This window comes from Pogona vitticeps, chromosome 4 (assembly GCF_051106095.1).
Source record: "Pogona vitticeps strain Pit_001003342236 chromosome 4, PviZW2.1, whole genome shotgun sequence".
Lineage (NCBI taxonomy): Eukaryota > Metazoa > Chordata > Lepidosauria > Squamata > Agamidae > Pogona > Pogona vitticeps.
In genome coordinates this window covers 164,540,692-164,557,189 of record NC_135786.1, presented here as the reverse complement: position 1 = coordinate 164,557,189, position 16,498 = coordinate 164,540,692, and the positions used below count along the sequence as shown (strand labels likewise).

At 40.5% G+C, this 16,498-nt stretch overlaps 1 protein-coding gene across 1 annotated transcript in view; it reads right to left on the bottom strand.

Annotated features, from left to right (window-relative positions):
* Positions 1-4,947, bottom strand: part of RNF182 (ring finger protein 182) — a 203,573-nt gene extending 198,626 nt beyond the window's left edge. The window contains exon 1 of the mRNA XM_078393494.1: positions 4,847-4,947. The gene's annotated coding sequence lies outside the window, so the exon portion shown is untranslated. The remainder of the gene's footprint in view (positions 1-4,846) is intronic.
* Positions 4,948-16,498: the final 11,551 nt, after the last annotated feature.

Genomic DNA, 16,498 nt, shown 5'->3' with positions numbered 1-16,498 from the left:
CTTCCGACTGCTGGTGTAACCACTCATTTACAGCATTAGTTGCCTCCAGAACACTCCCAAATCGTTGTCCCTTTAGGTGTTTTTTGAGTTTGGGGAACAGATAATAGTCAGAAGGAGCCAGGCCAGGAGAATAGAGTGGATGGGACATCACTTGAAAGCCTAAGGACGTCAGTTTTGCCATTGTTTCATCTGCAGTATGGGATGAGGCATTGTCATGCAACAGGATGACACCTTCAGAGAGCTTTCCTCAACATTTTTCCTTGATGTTTTGCCTCAACTTTGTAAATAAAGCACATTAATATTTTGCATTGATGGTTGAACCCTGTTGGAGGTAGTCCACCAGCAGAACTCCCTTCTTATAAAGGAAACTGTTGCCATTTGCTTTTGTACCGACCTTTGCACTCAGAACTTCTTTGGCCTGGGGAAACCACTGTGTCTCCATTTCTTAGACCGTTTCTTTGTCTCAGGATCATAACTGTAGATCCATGTCTCATCACCAGTTACCAGTTTGCCCAGGAAATCTGACACATTTCTTGCAAAATACAGTATTCCAAAACAGCCACCGATGACTCCACATGTCTCCTCTTTTGTTTGGTTCTCAAAAGTCTGGGGATCCACTTTGCTGCCAGCTTTCTCATTTCTAAGTCATTGTGGATAATGGCACCAACTCTCTCACGTGATATTCTCAGATATATAGCAATACTTTTGGCTGATATTTGGCGGTCCTCCATGATCATGTCATGGATGGCTTTCACATTTGCAGGCACAGAGACAGAAACAGGCCTTCCACTAGGTTTCTCATTTTCAACACCGAAATGGCCAGCTTTAAAATTGACAACCCAACGTTTAACTGTTGCATATGAAGGGCCACTGTCACCTATAGTTTGTGACATTTCATCATGGAATTGCTTTGCACCTTTCCCGTGGAGAAACAGGAACTTGATTATGGTCCTATGCTCTTCCTCATTGAACTTTTCTGGAGATGCTGCCATGTTCACTTTAGACCTGAGCACGAAAGATAAGTTAAAATCATAGGTAGTTGATTTTTGCACCATTGAATACAGACAAATTGGCCAATACACCCTGCAATTTATAGCTTCCTAGCTCAATTTTTTCTGGAAAAGGCTCAATACTTATCAGCACCCCCTCATATTGCTATCTTTGAAGAGCTGGCAAAACTTTGTTGTTGTTTTTAAAGTTAGAGTTTAAAACATCCATAATAGTGGTAGAAAAAAAATCCTCCTCTGCTTTCCCTTTTGACAGAATTGTTTGATGGAAATGAGAAAGAAAAGCACCAACATGTGCATATAGACACACACGTGCATGCACACAAAAGAGACTAACCAGAGATTTTACAAACCGCCAAATCAAAAATGACTGTGAAATTCCAGCCAGAGAAGCGAACAGTAAGATTAAGTGGATTAGTCTGCTGTACAGGAATCTGAGGAATGTGGCCTACATGTGCTTTTGTTGTGGATTATTCGGAAGCAATGTTATGGTTTTACATCTCCCAAAAACATATGGATGACTGTATTTGTTTGTTTGTTTATTTATTATGCAAGGAGCAGCCCTTCCCTGGCATGTCATTCCACTTCTCTGAGACTGCTGATTTCAGCAGATAAAGAAAGGGCTATACTGCTGAAGACAAATCCTTTAGTGTTCTAACACACTGGACCACCAAAGGCTATTCGAAACACAGATGCAAATGCATAGGCAAAGTCACTGCCAATTTTTGTGAAAAAATATCTTTAACAATGTAAGTTGCAGAAAGAAGTCCCGCCACAACACCATCTATACCACAATCAATCCACAGTCAACAAGTTGTATGTGAAATTTTTTTATTATTCTTTTTTTTAACTAGCCCCATTTGTTCATTGTTGAAGCAGGAACACTTAATCATGGGTAGAGAAGAAAATACTAGCTCCATCCTTCTATGTTTTCCATTTCATCTCTCACACGCCGATGGAGGGCGACAAGGAGGAAACCTGTGCTATCTGTGAGTTGGGTTCCCAATTCACACGGAGCACCCAGATGTATACGGTGGGCCTATAAGTGGGCTATTCATCTTCAGACTTGTTGCCCTCCACATTTAAGAAACAAAGGTGGGTGTCCCTGGTCTCTCTTCAATATACATAGTGAATATGCCTGCTTTAATAACAACTGAATAGGGTTGCTGGCACTTCAAGCTTGCAGTGAAGGCACAACAAATAACTATTTCAGAAAATATCCCCCTTCCAGTGTAATGTAATAGGTACAGATCCCCAAATTAAGATTCTGCTATGAGGACGTAGCCTAAGTCTACTTATTTTCTGTCCTCTTGATTAACTAAGACGATTGTTGCACGAGAAGAAGACGGAAAGAGCTATTGGGAGAGAGATGGTACACAAGCACACAAAATGATATTTTAGGACACTGTCATACCAACTGGCAGTGGCCTAAATCTAGCTGGTAATCTCAGATGGAGGAGACCCATTGAATCAGCTGCTGAACGGTAAGTCAACGCTTATGTAAATCTTATGCATTCAATCAGCCCACACTAGTTGAAGTACCGACTGGATTCAAGCCAGTATGTTTTAATTTTTCTAACATCTTGTCCATTCTAAGCATTTTTTTCCCTTTTGGGGAAGAGCGATGTGTCAATGTTAACGGTCATGTTTGCACATCAAAGGTGCTGAATTCAGGATTTTCACCTGTGAGGAGCTCAGGGAGCATTGGGGGGAAAAACTTGCCTGAGATCATGGATAGTTCTTTTGCTCCTGTGAAAATGTTCACCAACTGGAACAGATAGCACTAGACTCACGACATGAATCAGCATTAAAAGGCGTTTATGCTTTCTCAGTACATGCATGCACTCCATATTTAGTTTTCTCATCTTTTCTTCTTTTGTTTCTACATAGCTAAGAAATGAAGTCTATCTGATGAGGAAGCTGCAGTCTGCATTCTCACAGCAAATGATTATTTTCAATTGAGGAAATTGAAAATCATCATTTGCTCAGAATTAGCTGACAGCAATTTCCTTCTTCCTAGTTTTCTTTTTTCCTTTTCTTTCCTTTTTTCCTATAATCCATTGAAGAACTCTCAAGATAAAGTGATTCTTCTAAAACTGGAATGCAATTAGTTTGGCTACAGCAATAAACTCAATTTAAAGGGATGTGTGTGTTTCTACTTTGTATACAGTACAGTATTTGGTATTTTTTAGAATGGTCTGTAGTAAGCTACTGTCAATATTTAATAACATCAAAACTGGAGTGATTTTTAAAAAGCTGAATCCCCAACTGAAGGGAGAGAGGAAGAATTGTGTTCTTTATTTAATTGACATAACTGAATGTGCCATAAACCTATCTGTGGAAAGAGAATAAAAAATCAAGCCAAGGGGGGAAAAATAGCAGTGGCTCATGGAACTGCCTATTTCAGGCCGGAATTAACAGTTTGTATTAGCAGTCAGTAATAAATTAATACAGCCCTAGGAAATTTAAAGCCACTGACATGGTATCTCTCATTTGGTTCTAAATGGAACTCTAGATAACCTACTTTGAACAGTAATGTGTTCTCAGCATGTGGGAATTAACTGCTCAATATAATAAGTACTATTGAATTTCCCATCTCTGTACAGATAAAGAGCAACTGTCACTAATAAAAAAGAAAGAAAAAGAAACAACAATCAAGCAGTAACTGTAAAAGAATGTTTTTCCCCCAAAAAGCAAACAAACCTGCTTTTCATTACCTCTTTTAAATGTTATAGGTTAAAATAATCTTAAAGGGCTTAAAAACAGCAATTAAATCTTTCCATGCTTGCTTTCCAAGACTGCAGCTGAGAAAAACGAAAGCAGGCCTAAGTGCCATACCGTGCTAGTCTCGCTAATAACTCTCTGTGAAAAATCTCATTAATTCAGTCTGGCTCCTCAGATCAGCCGCTGAGGCCTTGTATTGTCAGTCATCCTCTGGCCTTTCAGAATTTCCATAGCCTAACTAGCAGTGTCGCCATGGAAACCAAGCAGCTATGCTTTGCACATCCTCAGAACTTTTTGTTCTTGATAAAGCTTGAAAAATCACATGCAGCAAGGAGAGTTTAACATAGTGAACTAAATCCTGACCTATACTTACAAAATGATAAATCCCTGCGTCCCAGCTTTATTAAAAATGATTTCTTTACAAGATACTTGGTTAAGCTCACAAACATTGCAAATCAACAACATGGCAAGAATATAAGTCTAGCCAAAAGAGAGAGAGAAAGAGGGTGTAAGTTATCAAATAAAGAAAAGGCAGCAAAGGCACACCACTACAAACTAGTTGTGGTCTGGACTGTGAAGTGGAACCATGCCGAAGTAAGAGTCATCCTTTTACCAATCAACAACAAATCTTCTAAACTGCATGAGTTGCTAGTTTGTATATCTGGAATGTCAGCTGCCGTTACATTAACTCAGCTGGCAAGCAGTTATAGTAAGCGGATCTGGAGGTGTCAGTGATGAATTTCATGCAATGTGTGATCCATTGCCAAGGGCCAGTGAGATGGCAACTTGCTGTATGGATGCGTAATTGCTCTTCAAAAACCTAAAACCGGCATTTCCCAACCTTCTGCCCTCCAGATGTGTTATACTACAAATCCTATAACCCTCCAGACAGTACTGAAGCTCTCCTCAGAAAGGAACTCATTGGTCACATTAGCTGGGGATCATGATAACTGGGTTACACCTTATTTGGAGGACACCAGGTTTGGGCAAGACTGCTATAAAGACAGTCCACACCTTACCAAAACATTTTCTACAGAGCTGGTGAACACCCACAGCTGGAATCTCATTGACTTGGTGTGAAAGATGTTGCCTCTCCACAGAGAGGATCCACTTACCACTTAGCCACACTATCTGTTGTTTTCTGGTATGCCAGGCAGGTAAGTGCTAGTTATTGGGAAAGTTTCCTGTGAATCCCATTCTCCCAACATCTTTGAGCCACTTGCTCCTTGGTGCTCTAGGGAAACGAAAACAAACAGGTTGTTGCACCTCATTCTAAACCAACCCTGCAAAGTAGAAATCTTAAAACCCACAAAAAATGCTTAAAAGACTTTGAAGTGTGTAAGACAAGGGGTGTAGTATCTACAACCTCTCCAGCTGTCTAAATTAAAACACAGCTGCAAAATTTTATTATTTTTTATTGAAAATAAATGTTAGCAAAATATATAAATTCAGACATACAGTGATTGAATCCAGTAAAATAATAATGTAAAGCAATTCCATTAAAAGGCTGCACAAAAGTAGCTTCAGAGATTCAGGCAGTTAGACATCATTCCCACTAAAAACAATAAAATATGTCTAATCCTAATCACAAGTAGCATGGTTCCAAGACCTAAGCAGAGTTCAGCATAACAGCAAGCTGGATTTCATGTTGAAGCCAGAAAAGCCATGAAGGAACTCCAAGTTTCTATCCAAGAGTTGCCTAACTGATCCCTTGCTTCAATTGACCTTATGTGCCATCATCCCCTCATGAGCTGGCCCAAATCCTTTCACCAATCAAACAAAGCCAATTAATTGGTTACTGTTGCAAGAGCACCCCTATGATCTCACCAAGTGTGAGTAAAGAGTGTGCCATGAGAACCCAAGCACTCCCCACTTTTCAAAGATACTCCAAGGTTGAAAATAACATTCACACAGCAGTTAGAAATGTCTTCTTCTAAGTACAGTACGTGGGCATTTTTTTCTCAGTTCAGCTCAGGCAATTTTAAGAGAAATTGAGGAGATGTGTAACCTCTTTTCTGATGGTTTCTTTCACGCTTTGTCACAGAGCAAACTGATTTTGACATGGGCCTCAAAACAGCCAAAGATCAAATTCTTCAACCTGTGCAAACAGAATCTAAGCAGTAGACTTTAGGCAATGGGACATTGTTTTCTATGAGATTAGCAAAGCTGACCATACCACTACTTAAAGCTGCCATTTCTCCCCCCACACCTCCTTGTTCTCCTCCCCATCTCCTCAGGCAGCTTTTAAAGTACAGGTATTCTCCATGGCCTCATGATCCACCAAGTCATGTTCTGAACAAGGATCCTTCAGAATCAGACATATGGGCCTTTGTTTGAGGTTCTACTGACTGCCTAAAATGGTACAATCCAGAAACAGGTGTATTGTCTTTATGAGATATGGGCATAGTTGACTAGTAATCTAACCTACAATTTATGCTGACTGTCCTCCCTGCTTTGCACAGCACTCTTCCCATCCTGGAACGTTCACAGGTACACTACTAAGCACAAGGGCTTCCTCGCTCTTGGAGCTCCATGCATCTTTGGTTCCAGAAGGTGGGGAAGCCAGGTTATACAAATGGCAGGTATGGGGGAAAACAAGCCAGGTTAACAAATGGCAAGTATGGGGGAAAACAAGTCCTCCCTGCACTTATGCTTGCACCACCAAGGGAAAACAAATACTCATTTTTATGGTGATGAAATGGCAGATTTAATCAAGGAAACATTAATGTGGGAGCATAATAGTTTCAGTTATATGCAACAAATCTCTGCACGACATAAAGTCTAACTCAAAAATAGATATAATAATGCCTAAAATCATTAGTACATAGGATGATGCATTAAGGTGGTTTGCTGCTTGTTACAGAGAGCCAATTCTGTGTAGCAGACTGAGTGACAGACTAGGACTCAGGATATCGAGGCTCAGATCCCTGCTCAGTTGTAGAAATTCATGGTGGGTGGGTGGGTGGGTGGCTGGGATGGCAATGGTAAACCCTAGTTAAACATCCCATATACCTCAAAAATCCTATTAGGGCCACCCTAAAGTGACTTGACAGTACATAACAACAGGTTGTCCTGTGGCTGTATGTTACAGGATGATGCGATAACCCATGACTCAACAAAGGAACCGGTATAAATTTTTTATTCTGGTTTCCAAATAAAGATATGTCATAATGGCAAATATATATCTTCAGACCGTGTATGCCTACCCTGAAATCTGGCTCGAACTCACTTGCAGGGGTGGCATGCCCCAGTAATGGCAAATTACCATCCTGGGCTTCAGCCATGCATTAACCTCTTCCAATATCCCTGATCCTATAAATCTCTGAAAAAGGGTCTCTCCCTCACTCCATAACAAATCCATTAACAACCTTTATTATAGACTGAGAAGATATGATCAACATACTGTCACAAACATATGCACACACACATGTATGCATTTGCACATGCACACATCCCTAACACTAGTAGCAACTTGACATCTCTCCCCATCCTGCTGGTCTAAACCAGGAAATATGTCTGCTTCTCCAACTTTCCAGGCCTCTTCAACAACAGCAACAGAGTTCTAACTGTCATCCAGGATTTTTGAACAGAGTAGATTAGCCTTGTCAAATGACCAAGCTATGCCCCTTTTTGGCAAGTTAGCAATGTTTATAGCACTGACCAAGTGGTTTCAAGGCTTAGACTGGAAGTGGTTTGGCTTGAAACTGGTCCATCTGGAAATGATTTGGTCTATAACTAAGGATGGCGATTAGAATAATCATAACATGTAGATTAGAAAATTATGACTACTGATGTTGCCAAGTGTGTCTAACTCATAATGTTTTGTTACAAATAAATGAAGCATTTCCACTAAAAGTTCTCTTTCAACTCAAAATCTTAATCAGATTCTCTGCATGGATACTGCACATTCAGCAGATCAGGTGTCCAGAGCCAGCTTTGTAGGCACATGCACAAAGATTATTAATGTGAACCCCCTTACTTTTGCCAAAACTCTCATTGATTGCTGTAAAATTATGTGAATGACAAAGCCAGCTGCATTTTAGATTCATGCACACAAGTTAATTACTGTTTAAACCCCTTACACTTGCTGAATTTCTTGTTGATTAATGAGCAAGTATGTGAACTACAAAACCAGCTGCTTTATAGCCAGATGTGGAAAAGTTCTTTACTGTTAAATCCTTATCCCCACTGGAATCTTCATTAATGGTTGGAAATCATGAGACTAGCCTACCTGATTGTATTTAACGAGTAGCTTCTCTGTGGTGGTCAATTCTCTTCATTGCATCTTGCTAATTTGTCATGATGGTGCTGTCCTCTTTCCCCTTTCCAGAACCAAAACCAACTGAGCAAGAATGAGTCAACTGTTGAGCAGAGAAAATGGGTTGCCTCAGGTGGATGCACCACTTGGGTGTCTAAGGCAGTAATGTTCCTCTTGAGATTCCTGGCCACTTCTGTCTTGTAGGGCAAAGCTGTGCACTCCAGATCATCCGTCCTAATCCTTGAAACTACTCTGCAGTCTTCAGGTGTAATGGATGACCCTGCTTTTAAAGTAGTACTTGAATGTCAGTCCAGCTGGCTTCTGTAGGGTGGAGGAGATATGCGCCATTTGCTCTCAGGTAGTGAAATATCTTTGGCTTGCCCTGTCAATAAGGCCTGCAAGGTCTTCATTAGTTCTGCTTTTTGCCTGATCCCTAGACTGGGAGCTAGCTGCACCGGTAACTGCAATCTGGTTGTCCTCAGTGGTTCTGTTGTGGAACAGTTCAAATTAGCCAGAGACCCCCTCCATGGTGCTGTAAAACAGAAGATGCCTGCCTCCCCTGCCCTGCCATTCTTATATCTGACTTGATACATCTCATAACTCACACAGTGTTAAAACACAGCATTTATTTCCAGCTGAAACAATCGTTTTGACACAGGATCTTGCAATCAGGTGAATTAAACCATTTGTAATAATTGTGCTGAAAACAGCTGTTGCTGTCATGGTGCCATCAAGTCACCTCCAACTTATGGCAACTCTATGAATAAGCGATCTCTAAACAGCTGGGTTGTGTGTGTGTGTGTGTGTGCCTGTGTGTGCGAATCTTTTCCAGGAGGTTGAAACCGAGGAAAGCGTTTTGTTTTGTTTCGTTAATCAAGCATTTTCTCTCTGTTACACAGAAAACAGATTTCTTACTAACTACAGCATGAGATTGTTTCCTAGAAGCTGCAGACATGCTTGTGCCTGCATACCAAAACACAGCTGGCAGATCTAATTTTAGGTCTACCACTTTTGGCAGTGTCCATTTAGCAACTGACATATATACATAGATTCCAAGAGGTGAAATCTTACAGCAGACTTGGCCAGGAGCCAAGGGAGAGCTGAATGGTGAATCCTCTTCTGAAACTTTCTGTTTTTGACTGATAGATAATTACTGGTCGTGTTTAACCTTGGGTAGCTGCTAACACAAGTCAGAGGCAACTTCATGGTACATATCAGGCAGTCAGGTAGTTTTGCATACATTCGCATCCATAGGGCTGAAGGTTGGCAACCAAACAGGATTGTGAATGACTGCAAAATGTGTACATATCTAGTTCTGCTTTTGGCAAATATCTATTTGGCATTTAGGTGTATGGTATAACTTAACTTCTTTATAATTCTCATCCTTGCAGTTTTATTCAGTGACATCTTATGAATACCAGGATCTGTTCTTTAGAACCCTGCAGGCTTCATCCATGGGAAAGCAGAAGACCTGCATAGAAAAGTTGACCGCTATTATCTGAGCATTCCTGCACTTTTCCTTCAGTTACACAGAAGTCTTCATCAGGGAAGGATAATATAAAATCTGGGGTTAATGCAAGTAGTTTAAAAATTCGGTCAGATATGATGTCTTTGGCTCATGAAGCCAGATTGCCAACAAAATTAAATGACATTAAGGTTCCATACTGAACAGAGTAGACAAAAATAAAAATTGGCAGTTACTCCCTAAATGCAAATTGTTATCATTATCACTTCTGGTTCTGCCCAATGTGCAATCTAGACTGAGTTTTGCTTTATTGGCAGTCAGGCTTCATGAGCTAAAGGCATTACATCTGGCCTACTTTTTGAACTACTTGCCTTAACTCCAAGTTTAATATCATCTTTTCCTGATGGAGTGTTTTGCAGAACCTGAATAACTTTTCAGCAATCCAATAAAGGTATTGCTCAACCTCAGACTTTGTTGCTTTGATTGGATTGCATGGCCATTTTTTGCACTTAAGTTACACAGTTACTATTTCAGATTCTAGAATATGGTGAGGCAAAGTGTTACCCACAGTTGTGTTCCAAGAAACAATACTCTGAAGCAGCCCCTGTTGCCTCTCAGCCACAAACACTAGATTCAGAAGCCTTTTATGTTTATACCAGTCATTTCTTTTCTTTATTATGCAGTCACAGACACAGATTCAAATAATACAACAATAAGAACAAAATGGTAAGCAACCATTAAAAGATCCACAAATTTGTGGAAAGCAGTCATTTAGCTTAATACAGTGTTGTTGCAAGATTATATCAACAAAACACTTTGCTCACAATACTCCAGTCTTTCTCAATGTCACAGTCTATCAATCATGCCTCCTTCCAAAATACTCCCAATTCCCTCTTTCCCCAGCTTTTCCATTTCCCATTCAATTGGTTGATCAGTGAGTCAGTTATTATTTTTTTAACAAATGAACATGCTCTTTAGTGAAAGGTGAATGATTTATGTGATCTGAAGAGAAACCAGAGTATATAACAAATAAAAATGCTCATTCCACAACTCAGTCTGTTGGGAGAAATACCCCTGAGTTTCCCCATCTCAAGTGTTTGTTCTAGTTCTTATTCAAGGAGACATAAATTCCCCCAAACATTCTGCTACCTGCTTCTTGATCACAGGAGGTACTGTACAGATTACTAAGTATCATTGCCCAAATAACTAGAATGCTCTTTGTATATCTGATATAAAGAGGCCATTGCCATTTATTTTGAAATTGAAAATGATCTGCAGGCTATGGTTACTGTCATCTTCAAGATGATGTGAGCTTTAAGAGCAACTGTGCTGTTAAACTGAGGCAGGCTTGTCTTAAACATATAGAACAAATGCTTCTCTTGCCAGTTTTCATTGTGCCTGCTAATTACTACCATATTGCTCCTCTTGTCTTGAATCAGATGTGTGAGAAGCAATCTGGATAATTTATGGAAATAAAAATAGTCTACAGCAGCCTTTTTTGGGCCACCGATGAGCTGGGGGGGAGCAAGCTCCATGCACGGGGGGCCGGGGGCACGTCACGATGGTCATGTCACACTCGTGGGGGGGTGTCACACTTGCACACATGTGTGACACACCCCTCACACAACCGTGACACACCCACTGCGCGTGCGTGGGGGTTGGAGATCCGTATCCGCGGCCCAGTTCTGGCAAGTCCATGGACCGGCACCGGGCTGCGGACCAGGGGTTGACGACCCCTGGTCTACAGCACTGAAATAACACGTCAGTGTATAGCAACAGTAATGAAAAAAAAAATACACTTTCTGTCAACACACTGACATACTGAAGTTGTTTTTAAACCAATGAATTCTGAACACTCAAAGGTATTACTTTTACATGGTAAAAGCAAACAAAATAAGACCATAGATACTTAGGTTTACCCATATATTCATGGAAGATTTCAAGGTTGATCAATGCTTAATAATTTGCTGGGGTTTGTAGCATTTCAGCTGTTATCAACATACATAAAGAAAAATGTCTAGAAATGATTTAATACTGCAAGGTGCCATCTGTCAGATAGAATGGAGAGGTACGGAATTTGCTGTCCAAGAAATTTAAAAAATCCCTAGTATTATACTTAGTGGTGGCCACCAAGTTAAATGCCTTGCTTTGAAGATCTGTGGAATAGACCACCAGAAGAGTCTATTCAGGCAACTTCGAGGACTGAATAGGTCTACTGTATAAGGGGGAAAGTGGTCTGTCAGGATTCCAAATTGTGTAAGGCTTTGAAAATGGCAAGAACCTTGAAAACAGCAATACACAGTCCTAGCAGATCCACCCACAGAAGTGATGTGTGCTGCTTGTAGCTCACCCAAATCCTAGCCAAAGCCTTCTACATCAGCTGCAGCATTGAGGCTGCTCTTAAAGCAGTCCTGCGTAAAGCACAATGACTACAAAGAGGAAAGAATATGCCTAGAAGTTCTGTGCACTGTCATTCTTTAGGCTGCAATTCTGTGTACATTTAACTGAGATTAAGCCCAAATGAACATAGTGAGACTTACTTCCAGGTGAACATGAAGAGGATTGTGCTGCAAGTTTTAACAGGTTAAGCACTGACTACTACGTTGTCACATACTACATCCTCTCCTTTTACACTTTTTCTACATTTGGCACCTGGCTACATTTCTTAGATTCCCCTTTTAAAAAATTCTTCTCTTTGTTGTTTCTTTCTATGGCAAGAAGCATTTCTAGTTTATAACTCACTTAAAAGGCAACTCCAGGCACCAACTGAAATATATTTCCATTTCCTCTCTTAAAAGCACTCTTTGTATCATATGCATTGCTGCTGTTCCGGCCACCCGTTTGCATTAGCTGAGGATCATGCTGTTAAAAATCACCTCCTTCACTCCTATACTATGGTAATTTAATGAAAAAAAACCTTTATTGATGTTGGAGTTACCCCTCTCATCAGTTTCACCAAGTGGAACTATCCTTTTTCATTTTCAAAACAATTGGAAAGTATAACAGGGAGAATCCACAATGAGTATGTGTTTTAACAGCCAGAAAGACAATTCCTTGCAATAGATCTTCCTCTGTGCCATTCTGGTTTTCTGTTCTTCTGATATTAACAAGGTGGGAATCTGAACACATGAGTACAATCTGTCTGTCCGTCTTGAGTTGGCAGTCATGGTAAGAGGTTCATTATAATCCAGCACAGCCAGACAGAGACTGTTCTGTGTAATGCTCTGCAATGGAGAAAACATGATCTATATGATTTCAGTCTCTCTCTCTTTCTCTCTGTTTAATTAAATGGGAAAAGTGTCAAGAAACTTTCTTCAAAGGTGCTAGGTAGCTGTTTCTTCTTCTTCTTCTTGAATCTTTTGATAAGAGCCCTCTAAGTGCTTTCCAGGTTAAGAGGATGAGAGGGAATAGATGGCAATCATGATGCCATTGCATGATAAAGCCAGAATAAACCCTCAGATCAATAAGAATGCAGACAGTTGTAACAGTAGACTGCCTGGTGTCTGTTCCAATTTTGACTCCCCCTTTCAGGCTGCATGCAATAATCATCAACCTTCTGAGCCACAGGATGTTTCTCTGTATCCCAAAGCTGAGAGTGCCAGGAAGGATCTGTAGAAGTAGTCTGCTGCATAAACCTGTGCTTTAAAATGAGGAAACTGAAACCCCCAGCCATAACGATGCTGCATGTATTTTTTCCTGACTTTTCAAATCATCATAATTGTGAAGAAGTCAATTAGAAGCAATTAGAGGCAGAAATTAACACCCAAATATGGTTAAATCCAAAAAAGTTCATGCAACGTGTGTATTTGTGTTGGGGAAAGTGTACATTTCCACATCTTTGTTGTATTTCTACTACTGCTGCAGAAATAATATGTTGTTCTGTTTTAAAAGCAGATTGTTACTTCAGAAGGGGACAGTGATGAAGTTAGAAGACCAAGGTAATTCCCAGCTATAGCTACAGTTCCTTTCGCCTTATTTTATTAGTTAATCATATGTAAGTCTTCTGAGATCACATGGATAAGCTGAACACTGCCCAGAAACTGTTATAACTCAGCAGGAATTTGAAACCCGGCCTAGCATGCTAATTAAGTAATATAGCATGTGGGCTTTTAATGTGCACACTTATGCAGCTCGGTTAACAATTAAAAGAAAGATTTTTAAAAAACAAACAAATGAACCACCTGTGTACCAGAGCCAAAGATACAAAACCAGATAGAAAGATACAGTGGGGTCTTGACTTAAGAACGGCTTGAGTTAAGAACATTTTGACTTAAGAACCACTCTCATAGGAAAATATTGACTTGACTTACATACTTAGATTTGAGTTAAGAACTGAAAAAAAAAACCACGTGGGAGGCAGGGAAAGTGCAAAATTTGAACTTTCAGTTAACTGTTGGCCAGTGAAAAGGGTGCCTGTCTGTTTCCTCACTCCTCCCAGCGTTTAGAGAGTGGATTGGGAGACAGTCTTCAGACTGCCTGGTACTTGTACTGCCTGGACTGTATTTTCCCTGCCTTCCCTGAACCTTTCTTGACCTAAGAAAAAAAGAAACAAAATATCCCCCTCTAGTGGTTGAAGGCAGAATAGCAGCTTCCCATTAGTTTCTATGGACGGAAAAGAGCAGATACGGATCAAATGGTTTTCAATGCATTCCTATGGGAAATGCAGATTTGACCTGAGAACTTTTTGACTTGAGAACCGCCTTCCAATACGGATTAAGTTCTCAAGTCAAGACCCCACTGTAATGTCATGTTTCCCGGAGCACAGCCACTTTCAGTCTGTATTGGATAGACAATAGTGAAAGCCAGCCCTGCCATTAGGCAAAGTAAGGCAACCACCTCTTGTGACAGTTGCACTCCCATCCATTGGCAATGCCCCCCACCCCTGAGCTGCTTTTCACAGCTCTTCAACCGCCAGGTTGTGAGGGCCAGTTAGAATCAGGCATTGATTATCAGTTGTCCAGCAGAATTAACTATGCCATGTGTGGACAGCTCTCAGATAATGTCTGGCTCTGAAAGATTCTTAGAGCCCGGCATTTAGGAAATTATTGCTCTGTGGAAAGGGGTACGCACAGTGCTGATTTCCACGGAATCCTTTAAAGGATAAGCTGGTGTGGCAGAGAGGTGGAGACAGGAATATGGAGGTGAAGGAAGCTACAGTGGCCACAGCAGTAGTGGCAAAGCAGCGGATGGTGGCAGGTCTCTTCCTGCCTTAGGCAGCAGCAGAATAGCAGTCCTCCATGGAAGTGACTGAGAATAGCTTTTTTCTTCTCGCAATGCCTTTTTGAGTTTAAAGATTAATGTCAAGTTCTTAAAAAATCTATCAATTTATTATTTCATTTAAAATTTATATCCCATTTTTTAAAATCTGAAACAATTAGAACTCAGTATAGCAGAAAAACAACGTCGTATTAAAAAAAAAATCACAATCTTCTCCAAGAACAATGTCTTTGGTAATCATTCCAAATGGCCACTATGGTATAACATCAGTTTCTAAATTATGTAACATTAGTAGCTGGTAACTGAATCTGCTCATTCAACTCTTCCCTTTCCATCCATCCATCCATCCATCCATCCATCCATCCATCCATCCATCCATCCATCCATCCATCCATCCATCCATCCATCCATCCATCCATCCATCCATCCATCCATCCATCCATCCATCCATTATACAGTGCTGCCTCACTTAACGAGCGCTTCGTTTAACAACGAATTTGCTTAGCGATGGCTTTTTTGGAGCGATCTTGCGCTCCGTTTAACAATGTTCCCTATGGGCGATTTTCGCATAGCGATGTTTGGGACCATGCTTCGCATAGCGATGACAGTTTGGGGCCCCCTGTTTCGCTTAACAATGGTTTTGACAGCCTCATGTTGGCTGTTTTTTATATGTTTAAAAATGTTTAAAAATGTTTAGAATGCTTGAAATCATAAGTGCACTTAATAAACCCTTTGTTAAACTAATTTGACTTTGTTCCAACTCTTTTTAAATTTGTTGTAATTTTTTCCCCCATTGAGATGCATTGAATAGGTTTCAGTGCATTTCAATTGGGGAACCGCATTTCACTTAGCGATGTTTCTTATGGCGATTTTCACTTAAGGACGGCAATCTGTTCCCATTGGAATGGATTATCTGGTTTTCAGTGCATTTCTATGGGAAACCGCGTTTCGATTAGCGATGTTTTCCCATAGCAATGATTTTTTTGGAACCAATTAAAATCGTTAAGCGAGGCACCACTGTATATGGTCTTTCTTCTGATAAGGGACTCAAAGTAGCTCACAATATAGAAAAGAACAGAATTAAAAACACAATAAGATGTACATTAGAAAACAAACTACAATACAGATTAAAATACATTAAATGATTTAAAACATTTAAAACTTTAAAAACAAACTTAACTAAAGAACCCAGCATTCTGGTACTCAGATCTAATTGTTAAAAGCCTACTTGAAGAGGTGGGTCTTGAACTGTTGGCACAAGGATAAAAAGGAGGGGGGCAGCCAACCTGACCTCGTGAGGGAGAACATTCCACAACCTGGGAGCAGCCACAGAGGAGGCCCTCTCTCGTGTCCCCATCAACCGTGCCTGTGTAGGCAATGGGACCAAGAGGAGGGCCTCCTTGCATGATGTTAAGATCTGAGAAGGTTTACAGGAGAAGATATGGTCCTTCAGGTAGCCTGGACCCAAGCTGTATAGGGCTTTATAAAGTAATGACCAGCACTTCGAATTCTGGCTGGAAACAAAATGGTAGCCAGTGCAGTTGTTGCACAAGAGCCTTATACTGTATGCTCCTTATAACTGGCCTCAGTCTGGTTGCTACATTTTGAACAAGTTGAAGTTTCAAAACCATCTTGAAAGGCAGCGTCATGCAGAGCATGTTATAGTAATCAAAGTAGTATGTAACAAAGGCATGCCTCACCATAACCAAATCAGACATTTCAAGGAATAAGTGCAGATGGCACACCAATTTTAACTGTGGAAATGCACACCTGGCCTCAATTGAAACCTGGCAATCCAGGCTCAGGGATCAATTCAGAGGACTACAC